Genomic DNA, 13,833 nt, shown 5'->3' with positions numbered 1-13,833 from the left:
CAAACGCTTCCATGACCATCAACAAGTCTGCGGGCTACGCCACCATCAACAAGTTTGCAGGCTGCGCCATTTCCACCCCCGTGGTGGGCAATGGTAGCCGACTGAGAGCATCCGCACAGTCCTCGGTACCTGGCCTGTGGCGGATGGTATAGTTATACACTGATAGCACGAGTGCCCACCTTTGTATGCGGGCTGAGGCATTAGTATTTATCCCCTTGTTTTCAGCGAACAGGGATGTGAGGGGCTTGTGATCGGTTTCCAGCTCAAATTTGAGGTCACACACACAAATGCCTCTTTCTCAATCATGCTGTAGGCCCTCTTAGCCTTAGACAAGCTCCTGGAAGCATAGGCAACAGGTTGCAACTTCCCCGCAATGTTAGCTTGTTGTAATACACACCCGACTCTGTACCACGACATGTCACATGCTAGCACAAGTCTTTTACATGGGTTATACAATACAAGCAGCTTGTTGGAGCATGAAATGTTACTGGCTTTCTCAAAAGCAATTACTTGTTTTTTTCCCCATACCCAGTTCTCACCTTTGCACAATAACACATGTAGGGGCTCTAAAAGGGTGCTTAACCCCGGTAGAAAGTTACCAAAATAGTTGAGGAGTCCCAGGAACGACCGCAGCTCCGTGATGTTCTGTGGCCTGGGTAGCCTCTGTCTTGGCGTCTGTGGGCCGAATGCCATCCGCCGTGATCTTTCTCACCAAAAACTCCACTTCTGTTGCCATGAAGATGCATTTCGACCTCTTCAGCCGCAGCCCTAGGCGATCCAGTTGCTGGAGGACTTCCTCCAGGTTTTGTAGGTGCTCGGCGGTGTCCCGACCTGTGACCAATATGTCGTCCTGAAAGACCTCCGTCTGTGGTACTGACTTGAGTAGGCTCTCCATGTTTCTCTGGAAGATCGCTGCAGCCGACCGAATTCCAAACAGGCATCTGTTGTAGATGAACAGTCCCTTGTGCGTGATGAAGCAGGTGAGGCCCTTCGAAGACTCCTCCAGCTCCTGCGTCATATAGGCCAAAGTCAGGTCGAGCTAGGTGAACGTCTTGCCTCTTGCTAGCGTCGCAAATAGGTCATCTGCCTTAGGTAGCGGGTATTGGTCCTGTAGCGAGAAACGATTAATAGTTACTTTATAATCGCCGCAAATCCTGACCGTGCCATCACTTTTGAGTACTGGAACAATCGGGCTGGCTCACTTGCTGAATTCCACTGGGGAGATGATGCCCTCGCGTTGCAGCCTGTCCAGCTCGATTTCCACTCTCTCCCTCATCATGTGAGGTACCGCTTGCGCCTTGTGGTGAATGGGCCGTGCCTCTGGGACCAAGTGGATCCACACCTTCGCCCCAGAAAAGTTTCGAATGCCTGGATCAAAAAGGGAAGGAAATTTGTTAAGAACCTGGGTACATGAGGCTTCATCGACATGTGATAGCGCTCGGATGTCATCCCAGTTCCAGCGGATTTTGCCCAGCCAGCTCCTTCCAAGCAGTGTGGGGCCATCGCCCGGGACAATCCAGAGTGGCAGTTCGTGCACCAAGCCCTCGTAGGTGACCTTGACCATGGCGCTGCCCAGGACAGTGATAAGCTCTTTGGTGTACATTCTCAGTTTCGTGTGGATGGGGCTCAGGGCTGGTCTGAATGCCTTGTTGAACCACTGTCTCTCAAACATCTTTTTACTCATGATGGATTGGCTAGCACCAGTGTCCAGTTCCATGGCTACGGGTAAGCCATTCAATTTTACGTATAGCATTATAGGTGGACATTTCGTCGAAAATGTGTGCACCCCGTGTACTTCAGCATCTGCCTCCTCTCTCTGAGGTTCGAAATTGCTTTGATGCACCATGGACCGATCTTCCTCTGCCACGTGGTGGTTAGCAGGTTTTGCAGAGCTTGCAGCTCGTTTGCAAGCTCGTTGGAGGTGCCCCATTGTTCCACAGCTCTTGCAAACATATCCTTTGAAACGGCATGAATAGGCTGAATGGAAGCCTCCACAATGCCAACAAGGTGTGAATTGCCTTGCATTCATCCTTTGTTGCGGACTCTGAGTCATCTGGGTCACCTGAGGCCTGCTGGCAGTTGCAGACTTGTGGTTTCTGCCCTGTACATTTCTGCTCGCAAACACAATTCTAATTAATTTGTGAACATTGCTAGCACTTGTGTGCTGAGAGATTTGTTTGGTGTTATCACTGGTGGACATAAACGCCTGTGCTATCACAATGGCCTTACTGAGGGTCGGTGTCTCTACAGTCAAAAGTTTTCGTAGGATAGTCTCGTGGCCAATGCCTAGTACAAAAAAGTCTCTGAGCATTTGCTCCAGGTAGCTATCAAACTCACATTGTCCTGCAAGTCGCCTTAGCTCGGCGACGGAGCTCGTCACTTCCTGACCTTCAGATCGCTGGCACTTGTAGAACCGATACCTTGCCATCAGCACACTCTCCCTTGGGTTAAGATGTTCCCGAACCAGTGCACACAGCTCCTCATATGACTTAAATGTGGGTTTCACCAGAGCCAGAAGATTCTTCATGAGGCTGTAGGTCAGTGCCCCGCAGACTGTCCTTTTTGCAGCGCTTCCTTCTCCGTCCAGCTCGTTGGCTACAAAGTACTGGTCTAGCCATTCGACATAGGCTTCCCAGTCCTCACCCTCCGAGAACTTCTCCAGGATGCCCACAGTTTGCTGCACCTTTGCGTTGGATTCGTATTCTCGTCGCCAGTTATTGTGTTCCGAACACAGATGAGGCTACACACAGGGAGGTTAAAGTAACAGTGACCTCAGTCTTTAATAAGACATTCCAGAGTGAGGAGCAGGCCTTAGGGGCCGGCTTATATATAGTGCTCCCAAGGGATGCTGGGATCCCTTGGACCTTCAGGGGATGAGCTCCCTGGTGGCAGAACATGGGAGTGCATGCTTTACAGATACACAACATGGTCAGTGCTTCAATGCTGGGGATGTTGGCCTGGTCGAGGACGCTAACCTTGGTGCGAAGTGTCCTCCCAGGGGATTTGTAGGATCACCTCTGAAAACTCACCAAGTGAAAATCAATCAGTGACTAACCTGAAAGCAAATGATGATCCCTTTAAATCAAACTGGTTTGTGGGTTCTTCCTGCCCCTTCCCAGCTCTGTACCCTCCTCCAACCCTTCAACCCCTCCGAGATGTCTGTGCTCTTCTAATTCTGCCCTCTTGACCATCCCTAATTATAATCGCTCAACCATTGGTGGCCGTGTCTTCTGTTGCCTGGGCCCCAAGCTCTGGAACTCCCTGCCTAAACCTCTCCGCCTCTCTTTCCTCCTTCAAGATGCTCCTTAAAACATACCACTTTGACCAAGCTTGCGCTAATTATGCGACTCAGTGTCAATTAAAAAATAAATCTCATAATGCTCCTTTGAAGCGCCTTGGGACGTTTCACTATGTTGAAGACGCTATATAAACACAGGTTGTTGTTGCTGTATGCATGTTTAGCCGCGCGTGCTGAAGAGAAGGTGTTGAGGTTAAAGGTGGCAGTGCTAGCATCAACGTTACACGCTGACTGACGTCACGATTTGCGAACTCTGCAAACTTCCGGCGCACGTGCCCAGCGCCCGCGCGATCGACCTCACCAAAATGGCAACCAGCGCGGCCTACACCAAAGGTGGGCAGAGGAAACGTTACAAGGACACCCTCAAAGCCTCCCTGATAAAGTGCAACATCCCCACCGACACCTGGGAGTCCCTGGCCCAAAGACCGCCCTAAGTGGAGGAAGTGCATCCGGGAGGGTGCTGAGCACCTCGAGTCTCATCGCCGAGAGCATGCAGAAATCAAGCGCAGGCAGCGGAAAGAGCGTGCGGCAAACCTGTCCCACCCTCCCTTTCCCTCAACGACTGTCTGTCCCACTTGTGACAGGGACTGTGGTTCTCGTATTGGACTGTTCGGCCTCCTAAGGACTCATGTTAAGAGTGGAAGCAAGTCTGCCTCGATTCCGAGGGACTGCCTATGATGATGCACCAGAAATGTGCACGCGAAAAACCGGGCACTACGGAATCGAGTTGCTGCCCTGGTCTCATATATTAGGATCCTGAGTCTCCCATGGTCGATCAACCAGGTTCCAATTTCCCATCAGCATTGGAGCCAACTTGACCACAAAGAGATCCTGTTCACTTTGGCCCCGGGGAGACAGAGGCTGTTTCTTGATGCGGCAGAAGTGAGTTTGGACAACTGAAAAGAGTCTTAATTGTGAGAGTTTACAGCATCAAACGAAGTTCTGTTTTTCTGCCGTGGTCTAGCAGTGACGTTGAGTTTTTCGGGGGTGGGGTGATTGCGGTGGGTGGGTTGTTGCGTTGGCGTTGGAGGATTACCCCAATTTGGCTACTGAATGATTGGCGTTGGCAGGCAGCCTGCTGAGAAGCTCCTGATTCAGCTCGCTCAGGATTTCGTCAATTGCGTGTTGAAATTACCTTGAAAACTGTATCCAGGATACACCGAACTCCCAGGGAAAGCCAGCCAATGACAGCAGGGCGGCATCCCAATTGCATAACCTCGGTAGATTATGAGCCGGAGATTTCAATGAGAGGCGGTCGGCAGTCTCTCAGAAGGAGCAGATGGGAGAGAATGGTGGGCTCGTGACACTGATGGATGGCTGACTGTATTTTAACACACTCCGGATCTCTCCCAGGTGAGGATAGCTGTAAAGTCTGTTAACACGACAGACAGTATATTTATGATCCTGTTATGGAACTGATTTTAACTCAGATAATCTATTACAGTTTTTTTTTTAAAGTGTGAACTGAAAAATACAAGGTTGGATAGTGCAATATTTTTTTCTCAATTTAATGCGTTTTATTACTTGATCTTGAAATGCAGTTTCTGCCGATTGCAGCCTGTGCTGTTGGGTCTGCGGAATCCATTCGTGAACAAACCAGGCCCATTTTAATAAGCCTTCTGCAAATAAGTCAAACGCACAGAGCTTTTACATGGCTGTGTGTGTACGGCGGCAGAGCACAGAGGGCGATCCCTGGGTCGGGAAATTCAGGAAATGCCAGTAATAGGTGGAATGACACTAGCGGGCGAATAACTCAGGATATACTGTAAAATAAATGATTGCTTGACCCTATTGCTTTGCACAGATGCATTATATAATGATTGATTGTATAACATCCAACGTCAAATGCTGCTGCAGCTCTGGGCATGTATTTAATGTTTTGCCTTTCCTACATTACAACAGTGCCTACACTTGGCAAAAGTAATTCATTGGCTGTAAGGCGCGTAGGGACGTCCCGAGATCCTGAAAGGCGCTGTATATAAATGCAAATTATTATCCGAGCATTAGCAAGTGACATTGAGATCGGGTTGGTCGAACGGACGGAGGCTATGTTGAATTGGACATCCCGCACTCGCGGGCAACGCGAACGAACGGTCTGAAGATGCCCCTGGGAAATTGGGTGCAGAATTGAGCGCACGTTGAATGAAGGGCAGCACGGCGATGATATCGCAGGCGGCACTGCCCCACTGAACGAGCGCACCCACTGCGGCAGCAAAACCCCAACACGGGCGCAGATGATCCGCAAACCCCCCTTGGAGCTGGCGCAAGGTAACTGGCGCAAGGCTGTGACTGTGCAGACTGCTTACCCCCAGAGTCCGCTGCTCGCTGGTTGTTGGCGATAAGGGCAAACAGGGGAGGGCTGGGAAACGGAATTTCTCTCTCTGCGCTATTTTTAACGACATCAGGAACGCGCTCTAAGACGAATTTCGCTTGCATGAGATTTTTCATCAATAATTACTGTAGACGTGATTGAGTTTGCGTCCAGAGGCACCTGGGATATTCTGTACACCTGAATAAGACTTTGGTGTTAACATTAGCATTCTGGTCAACACACAGACGCATAGAATGGAATGTGATGTTTGTGCACCATTCAATTGGCGCTTACTCTTGAAGCCTACGCCCACAGCTAGTTGTCTGCGGTCAAATGATAGATGAGGCTGTTTTAGTGTGACTTTGATACTAGTGAATGTGGACAATAGACACGCTGTTTTCCTTTAACAGCCTCCTGCCAATGACTTTCATTTCACTTGGGTGCAAGTTAATAATATGCTAACCAATCTCCTGTTGCATGGCATATACCAAATTCCTGTTGAAGAGCAACCTTCTTACACAATGGTCCTCGCTGAGGTCTCGTTCGGTGGGTTAACTGCAATACTTATGCGACACTGCCCGGCAGAACCTCGAAAATACATAGTGTCTTTGATTGGTGCAAATTTCCCAGGGTATACATATATGTGTGAGCTTTCATTGCACGCTTCAGGAAGTTGCCGTAAAGGAGTCTTTCAATACAGCCAGCAGCACAATGCAGCATCGGGTCTTTCTTTGCTGGATACTTTGATGAAGCAGCAACAGGGGACGATGGTGCAGGAGGTTTGAAGGCACTGGAAGCAGATCTTCAGGGCACACAGTTACCCAATGTAGCATAAGTATTGCAGTTAACCCATTGAACTAGACCTCAGCGAGGGCCATTGTGTAAGAAGGAATTTGATCACTGATACTCCATATGTGTTTTCAGGAGTTGGCATGTAACACCCAAATGGCATCCTCAATGGAAGTGAAAGTGGGCAATGCACTAGACCTGTACATCACTGAGTCCTAGAAACATATAAAATTATGATGGCACTGGACAGGTTAGATGCAGGAAGAATGTTCCCGATGTTGGGGAAGTCCAGAACCAGGGGTCACAGTCTAAGGATAAGGGTTAAGCCATATAGGACCGAGATGAGGAGAAACTTTTTCATCCAGAGAGTGGTGAACCTGTGGAATTCTCGACCACAGAAAGTTGTGGAGTCCAGTTCGTTGGATATATTCAAAAGGGAGTTAGATGTGGGTGATTGAGAAAGCAGGAATGGGGTACTGAAGTTGCATGATCAGCCATGATCTTATTGAATGATGGTGCAGGCTCAAAGGGCCGAATGGCCTGCTGCTGTCCCTATTTTCTATGTTTCTATGTTTCTTCTTGGCATTAGAAAAATATATCATTCATAACAGCCATTGTAAAGATCACCACTGCATAATGTAGGTAACCGCTACCTTCTTTTTCTACACATCTGCAAAAATCAAGTTCTATATGAACATACAGAGCAGCTGGAGAAGCAGTTCTATGCCATTTGAGTACAATGCAATATTGGTTGCACTGCTGTCACCATTCATGACCCTACTGACAGTGTTTCCTTTTTATCAATAGGCAAAGGTGCTCCCTTAATGTCCAATCCCACATCTTCTCCATAACAAAGACCACTGACTTACACATACGTAACATTGCCGACTGCCACATCTGCCTCAGACAAGCTGCTGCAGAGAACCTCACCCACGCCTTCACCTCCATCAGTGGCCCACCCACTCACTGGGTTCCATCAGCAACCCGGTTCTATTTCACTCTTCAGTCCCCAGACAACAAGCAGTAGAGGAAATAGTGTAGCACAGACAAGCAGGAAGAAAGGTCAAAACAGGACTGAAAGGAGAGAGGGAAACAGAAGCAAAGGAGGAGAGAAAGAAGTGAAAGAGGGAGAAGAGGAAACATAATTCAGGGAAAGTGGGAATAGAACAGAGATGGAGCAAAGGTAAGAGACCGAAAAATAGAAGGTGGTGGAGTGATGCAGAAGAGAAGGAAGGGAAGAGAGGAATAGAGAGAAACCGAATCGGGATCGTACCCAACAGGTTGGCTAATGTCTAAAGTTAGACTTCTGGGGGGGCAATGAATCTTTTGTCTGCACTCACAGCATGAATAGTGTCTTGGGATGTCTTTCTATGTTAATGGCACTGTAAGAATCTTTTTGTGTCTAAATTTGTGGCTGAATTGTGCTGTGCCATCTGCAATTCCAAACAGAAAACAATGAAGCACATTTACATAAGATAATTGGGTTGAATGTTTTTTTGGAGGGCAGAATTACTTGATGAAAAGCATTCATATGAGTGGGTGAATGGGCAAATGCATGGCAGATGCAGTATAATGTAGATAAATGTGAGGTTATCCATTTTGGTGGCAAAAACAGGAAGGCAGAATATTATCTGAATGGTGACAGATTAGGAAAAGGGGAGGTGCAACGAGACCTGGGTGTCATGGTACATCAGTCATTGAAAGTTGGCATGCAGGTACAGCAGGCGGCGAAGAAGGCAAATGGCATGTTGGCCTTCAGTGCGAGAGGATTTGAGTATAGGAGCTGGGAGGTCTTACTGCAGTTGTACAGGGCCTTGGTGAGGCCACACCTTGAATATTGTGTACAGTTTTGGTCTCCTAATCTGAGGAAGGACATTCTTGCTATTGAGGGAGTGCAGCGAAGGTTCATCAGACTGATTCCCGGGATGGCAGAACTGACATATGAAGAAAGACTGGATCGACTAGGCTTATATTCACTGGAATTTAGAAGAATGAGAGGGGATCTCATAGAAACATAAAATTCTGACGGGATTGGACAGGTTAGATGAAGGAAGAATGTTCCCGATGTTGAGGAAGTCCAGAACCAGAGGTCACAGTCTAAGGATAAGGGGTAAGCCATTTAAGACCGAGATGAGGAAAAACTTCTTCACCCAGAGAATTGTGAACCTGTGGAATTTTCTACCACAGAAAGTTGTTGAGGCCAGTTCGTTAGATATATTTAAAAGGGAATTAGATGTGGCCCTTACGGCTAAAGGGATCAAGGGGTATGGAGCGAAAACAGGAATGGGGTACTGAAGTTGCATGATCAGCCATGATCATATTGAATGGTGGTGCAGGCTCGAAGGGCCGAATGGCCTACTCCTGCACCTATTGTCTATATTTCTATGTTTCTATATTAGTTTCAATTTAGGCACATTTGATTTTAATGAATTAGCAACTGGTAGAATTCACTGGGGAAATTAATTTCGAAAAACTTATGACCCTGTACACAGTCTGGATAGACACACTGCTGTCGAAGCCTCAACCTAACTACTCTCATAGCTTTACAGTCTCCCTCTGTCCCTTCCCTTTACCCTGACTACCGCTTGCCTCTCTTTTACAGTCCCTGCTCTCCTTTTCCCTTACCTCTCCCCTTCCTTTCCCCTCCCCAGTCTCCACTTCTTCACTCTTCTCTCACTCAACCATCTCCTCTCTGCTCTTTCCCTCTGTTCTGCCCTGTTCCTATCTCTGCCTCGTTGTCCAACAGCAACCAAAAACTGAAAAACAGGCCATAATCTCGGACAAAGTCCGCTGCTTTAAAGTGACTGAAAAGGATACATTTGTTTTTAATTACATGTGATTTCAGTACTTTTACCAATATTCAGGGATTGCATTCTATATTAGCTTTTTTGCGAAAATATTCCAAATGGCTCTTCATATGATATGTGAATGAAATAATTGCATTGAGAGTGCAATTGGACATGAACCTGTAGTATTACATGCAAGATTCGGATTGAGTGAGGTTCAAGTGAATTAGCATTAAAAGTAGACTCGAAGAATGAAGACTGCTTCATTCAAACTCTTCAAGGAACTGAGTGAGCAATAAGAAAATGAGAGGCACGGAAGGTCAAATCAAAAATAATTATGAAAAGGTCAAGCATTGATGGAATAATTGTCTATGAAAGAAACAAAAATGTGCAGAGGCACTTAAAAGATATAGAAAAAAATGTAGGACAGAGGATCTCCAAAAGTAATTACCCAGTAACATGAAAGCATAACAAGAAAGCACAGTATGATTCTTAAGAGTCCAATCTTTAAATCGGTATCAGTTCTATATTCAAACTTGTAATTTCAGTCAGCAAATATAGTAATTTAATTATAAGGTTTCTTAGTCAATCAGTTGGAATTGAAAATACTGATGCTATCATTATAATCATGTTGTTAATATTGTAGCTAATTTTTTAAAAATCTGAATTTTTTTAGGTCTATTTGTGTTGAATTTATTCAACCCAGCAGGGAATTAAGAACTTAAAAAAAAAATGTGTGGCTGCTTTTCCATGACTCAGAAGTAAAAAAGAGGAGGCTAATAAAATGAATACTACTAATTCAGCAAGATCCTGTGAATATCACCTACAATGTGACAGCCAGTCCCAAAAAGACAATAAATCAAGCCAACGCTATGGGCACAGATCCCTGGCTGCCAGATGGGCTGACGAATGGTCTACACCTGAAGTTACAACCTCCCTTCCTTCCCCCTAGATGCCGACAGACCTACCTCACTTCCCTGGCAGCCCCTACTGTAAGGGAAATGGGGGAGATACTGGAGGTCTGGAGATACTAAAGTCAGTGTTCAGGTCAGAGACTGCAATGCCCAGGATAAAGACAAGATACTGTTCCAGAGGCTTGTGTTGAGCACGGTTGGAACAGTGTCGGGGGCCAAAGTCATAGAGGGCAGAGTGAAAATTGAAGGGGGAGTTTAAAAGATGAGCCACAGGGAGATGAGGACAGAATGGAGGTGATTGGCAACATGGTACTGTAATCTGCATTTTCTCTCCTAAATGTAGAGGAAAATACACAATATGCATCAATAATGGTACGCTAGATTGGAGCAAGTGTTCTGTTTGGAGACCGATCACCAATGGATCGGTGTTGGAACCGTTACTCTTTACTATTTTTATTAATGACCAGATGTAGGTGCTGGGGGCATGATCTACAAACTTGGAGATGATACTAAGATCTGTGTGATTGTTGGGACTGTAGATGCTCAAGGGATATGGGGATAATGCAGGAAAATGGAGTTGAGGTAGAAGATCAGCCAAGATCTTATTGCATGGCGGAGCAGGCTCGAGGGGCCGTATGTCCTACTTCTGCTCTTATTTCTTATGTTCCATTATGTTCTTATGTTCAATGGCTTCAAGCAGATCTTGATGTATTGGGAAGTTAGGCTCATGACTGGCAAATTATATTTAATTTGGAAAAATGCAGTGTTATGCATGTGGGCAGGCCAAATGCTCATAATACATATACTCTTCAGGGAAAAGCATTAAAGAAAGTGGACATTTTAGTGCACACATCTCTAAAGGTACATGAACAATTATGTGATAGCTAGAGCGAATAGGGTGTTGGGGTACATTCATAGGACAATTGATTTATTAGACAAGGCATACTATTTTGTCCTTGTACAAGACTGTGGAATACTGTGTCCAGTTTTGGTCTCCTCATGTACTGAATGATATTGAGGCTTTGGAAAGTGTGCAGAGGAGGGCCACTTGACTAATTCCCAGTATAAAGCATCTTGGCCATCAAGATAAATGATCAAGAGTTGGGATTCTACATTATAGCGTAGACTTAGGAGTGATCTGATTGATGTTTATAAGATAATGAAGGGAACAGATTGTGTTCCAATTGACAGCTTGTTCCATTTACATAGATTAGAGGTCACAATTTTAAGTAGTATAAGGCCAGATATAGGTTAAATGTCAGAAGTGGTTCTTTTCCCGGAGAATAGTTGACCTCCGGAATAGGCTGCAGCCTCGTGCAGTGGACGTCAATTCACTGAATTTCTTCAAGCGAGAACTGGATGTGTTTCTGGTTGGGGCAGACATCACCTCTTACAAAAGATAGGCTCTGCAGGGACTTCAGGGCCAGAGTGATATCCTGCACAAGTTTCCATTGTTGAGGGGGTCAGAGAGGAATTTCCCTCATTTGTACCCTAAGTTGGCCTGGGTCTTTATCTGGGTTTTCACCTCTCCCAGGCGTTCGAATGGTATTGGGTGGGGTGTAGAGTGTATATATTGAGATACACAAGGTATCACAATTGTGTAGGACCGGCTGGATGGTCCAGAGGGTCTTGACTTGTCTGTCATTGTTCGTATAAGTGCAGACAAATTGTTTAATCTCATAGAAGAAGTGTTTGAGCCCTGGACAATCGTGTCGTAAGATGTGAATGAGCATGTGCTACATTTGTTGCAGTTCCACTGGAAAATGTCAGGGGAAGGACAGTTGGAAGATGGGATGGTGAAAGAATGAACAAGGGTATCCCAGAGAGAACAGTCCCCCCCCCCCACAGAAAGTGGAAAAAGAAGGCAAGGCAAAGGTGTGTTGGTCATCTAGTAGATGGTTAGAGTCCTCGACCAGGCCGACATCCCCAGCATTGAAGCACTGACCACACTTGATCAGCTCCGTTGGGCAGGCCACATTGTCCGCATGCCAGACACGGGACTCCCAAAGCAAGCGCTCTACTTGGAACTCCTTCGCGGCAAACGAGCCAAAGGTGGGCAGAGGAAACATTTCGGGAGTCCCTGGCCAAAGACTGCCCTAAGTGGAGGAAGTGCATCCGGGAGGACGCTGAGCACCTCGAGTCTCATCGCCGAGAACATGCAGAGACCAAGCGCAGGCAGCAGAAAGAGCGTGCGGCAAACCTTTCCCACCCTCCCTTACCCTCAACGACTATCTGTCCCACCTGTGACAGGGACTGCAGTTCTCCTATTGAACTGTTCAGCCACCTAAGGACTCATTTTTAGAGTGGAAGCAAGTCTTCTTCGATTCCAAGGGACTGCCTATGATGATGATGATGATGAAGGTTAAATTGATCTGGTGAAAACAGAGGCTGGTGAGGTGGAAGTTGAGCACGATGGTGACCCCATCATTGTTGTGAGGAGAGAGAGGAATAACAGCTAAGTCACAGGAAATGGGCAAAAAGAGAACCCTTGGCAGAGGGGAAAGGAGCACATTAAAGGTGGTCTAGTTTGTAAAAACAGATGTGATAGAGATAGAGTTGCCAACTCTAGTTGGATGTGTTCCTGGAGATTTCATCACGGGACCTGTTGCTTTCAACTGCCCCGCCCCTGCTCCCACTATTCTGTTCTGTATTCCCATGCCAATTGGAAAGTGAACAGACTCTTCCTTACCCAATTGGATGATTCTTGACAGTCAGTCACACAGTCTTTCTTCCCCATCTCCAATATTTTTATAACTAATAAATTTAAGTGTTAAAAGAATTTTTAAAAAAGCACAATTTCTCTAATTCACCAGTAATTTTCTTTCCCCAGATTTCTAGCAGCAGTGTCCAGGAGATTAATCTTTAATTCCTGGAGTATCCATGACAATCCTGGAGAGTTGGTAACCCTGGATAGAGATGGAGAAACTGAGAGAAAGGGAATGAGGTCTTTACTGGAGGTGGGATATACAATGGGTGGTTGATTCATTGCTGCTTGATTTGTGCCCCTGCTGAAGTTGAATTTCACCACCCTGGTATGGACTACCCACTATATAGGGAAAAAAAACACCACACTAACAGATTCTGGCCTCGTAATTCGTCTTGGGAGGTGGCGCAAAACGGGCGGTATCGGATTGACCGCCCGTCATACTCAGCGTCTGATATTGAATTAATACCCATTATATATCCCACTCATCGGGGCGAAGGAGCGGCGAGGTCGGGGCGAAGAAGCGGTGAGGTCGGGGCGGAGGAGCGGCGAGAGATTGTAGAGGGACGTGATAGGGGCCCAGACGAGGTGAGAGCCCTGGCCCAGCACGGGCCAGCCCACACTGCGATATGTGTGCGCACTAGGTCCGTGCAGCAGAGCTGGTCTCCAGTCGTCTTGGGTAATCCTTGCCACTGGACCAAGACCTAGCTCTGTCAAACCCCGTGTGTGTGGTGGCTGGTGTGCAACAGTCACCACACATTTAAAAAAAATCCACGCACAGGCATCTTCCACCCTTCAGGATGTAGTTCAGGACCTCGAATATCAGGTCCTTCATTGAAACACCTGTGAACTCATCCTTTTTTGGCGTGGAAGCAAGTCATCCTCGTTTCGAGGAACCGCCTATGATGATGATGATCCCACTCAATTCTCCTTTCCGTTGACTTCAATAGATAGGAAAATGGGGCAGTGTGTATCACAGGTGGATGAATTGCTACCGCCCAATTGTGCTCCTGCCAAAGTTGAATATCACC

The 13,833-nt window shown here is 46.6% G+C and overlaps 1 protein-coding gene across 2 annotated transcripts in view; it reads left to right on the top strand.

Annotated features, from left to right (window-relative positions):
- Window positions 1–4,431: 4,431 nt before the first annotated feature.
- LOC139279551 (uncharacterized) overlaps window positions 4,432–13,833 on the top strand; it is a 46,529-nt gene continuing 37,127 nt past the window's right edge. Inside the window, exon 1 of one of the 2 annotated variants that reach the window (XM_070898675.1) lies at window positions 4,432–4,651. The gene's annotated coding sequence lies outside the window, so the exon portion shown is untranslated. Of the gene's footprint in view, window positions 4,652–5,307; window positions 5,567–13,833 lie in introns of those variants that run through there. The other variant, XM_070898676.1, reaches the window with a different exon arrangement.

The sequence above is a fragment of the Pristiophorus japonicus genome, chromosome 14 (assembly GCF_044704955.1).
Source record: "Pristiophorus japonicus isolate sPriJap1 chromosome 14, sPriJap1.hap1, whole genome shotgun sequence".
Classification (NCBI taxonomy): domain Eukaryota; kingdom Metazoa; phylum Chordata; class Chondrichthyes; family Pristiophoridae; genus Pristiophorus; species Pristiophorus japonicus.
This window is presented reverse-complemented; position numbering and strand designations above follow the sequence as displayed.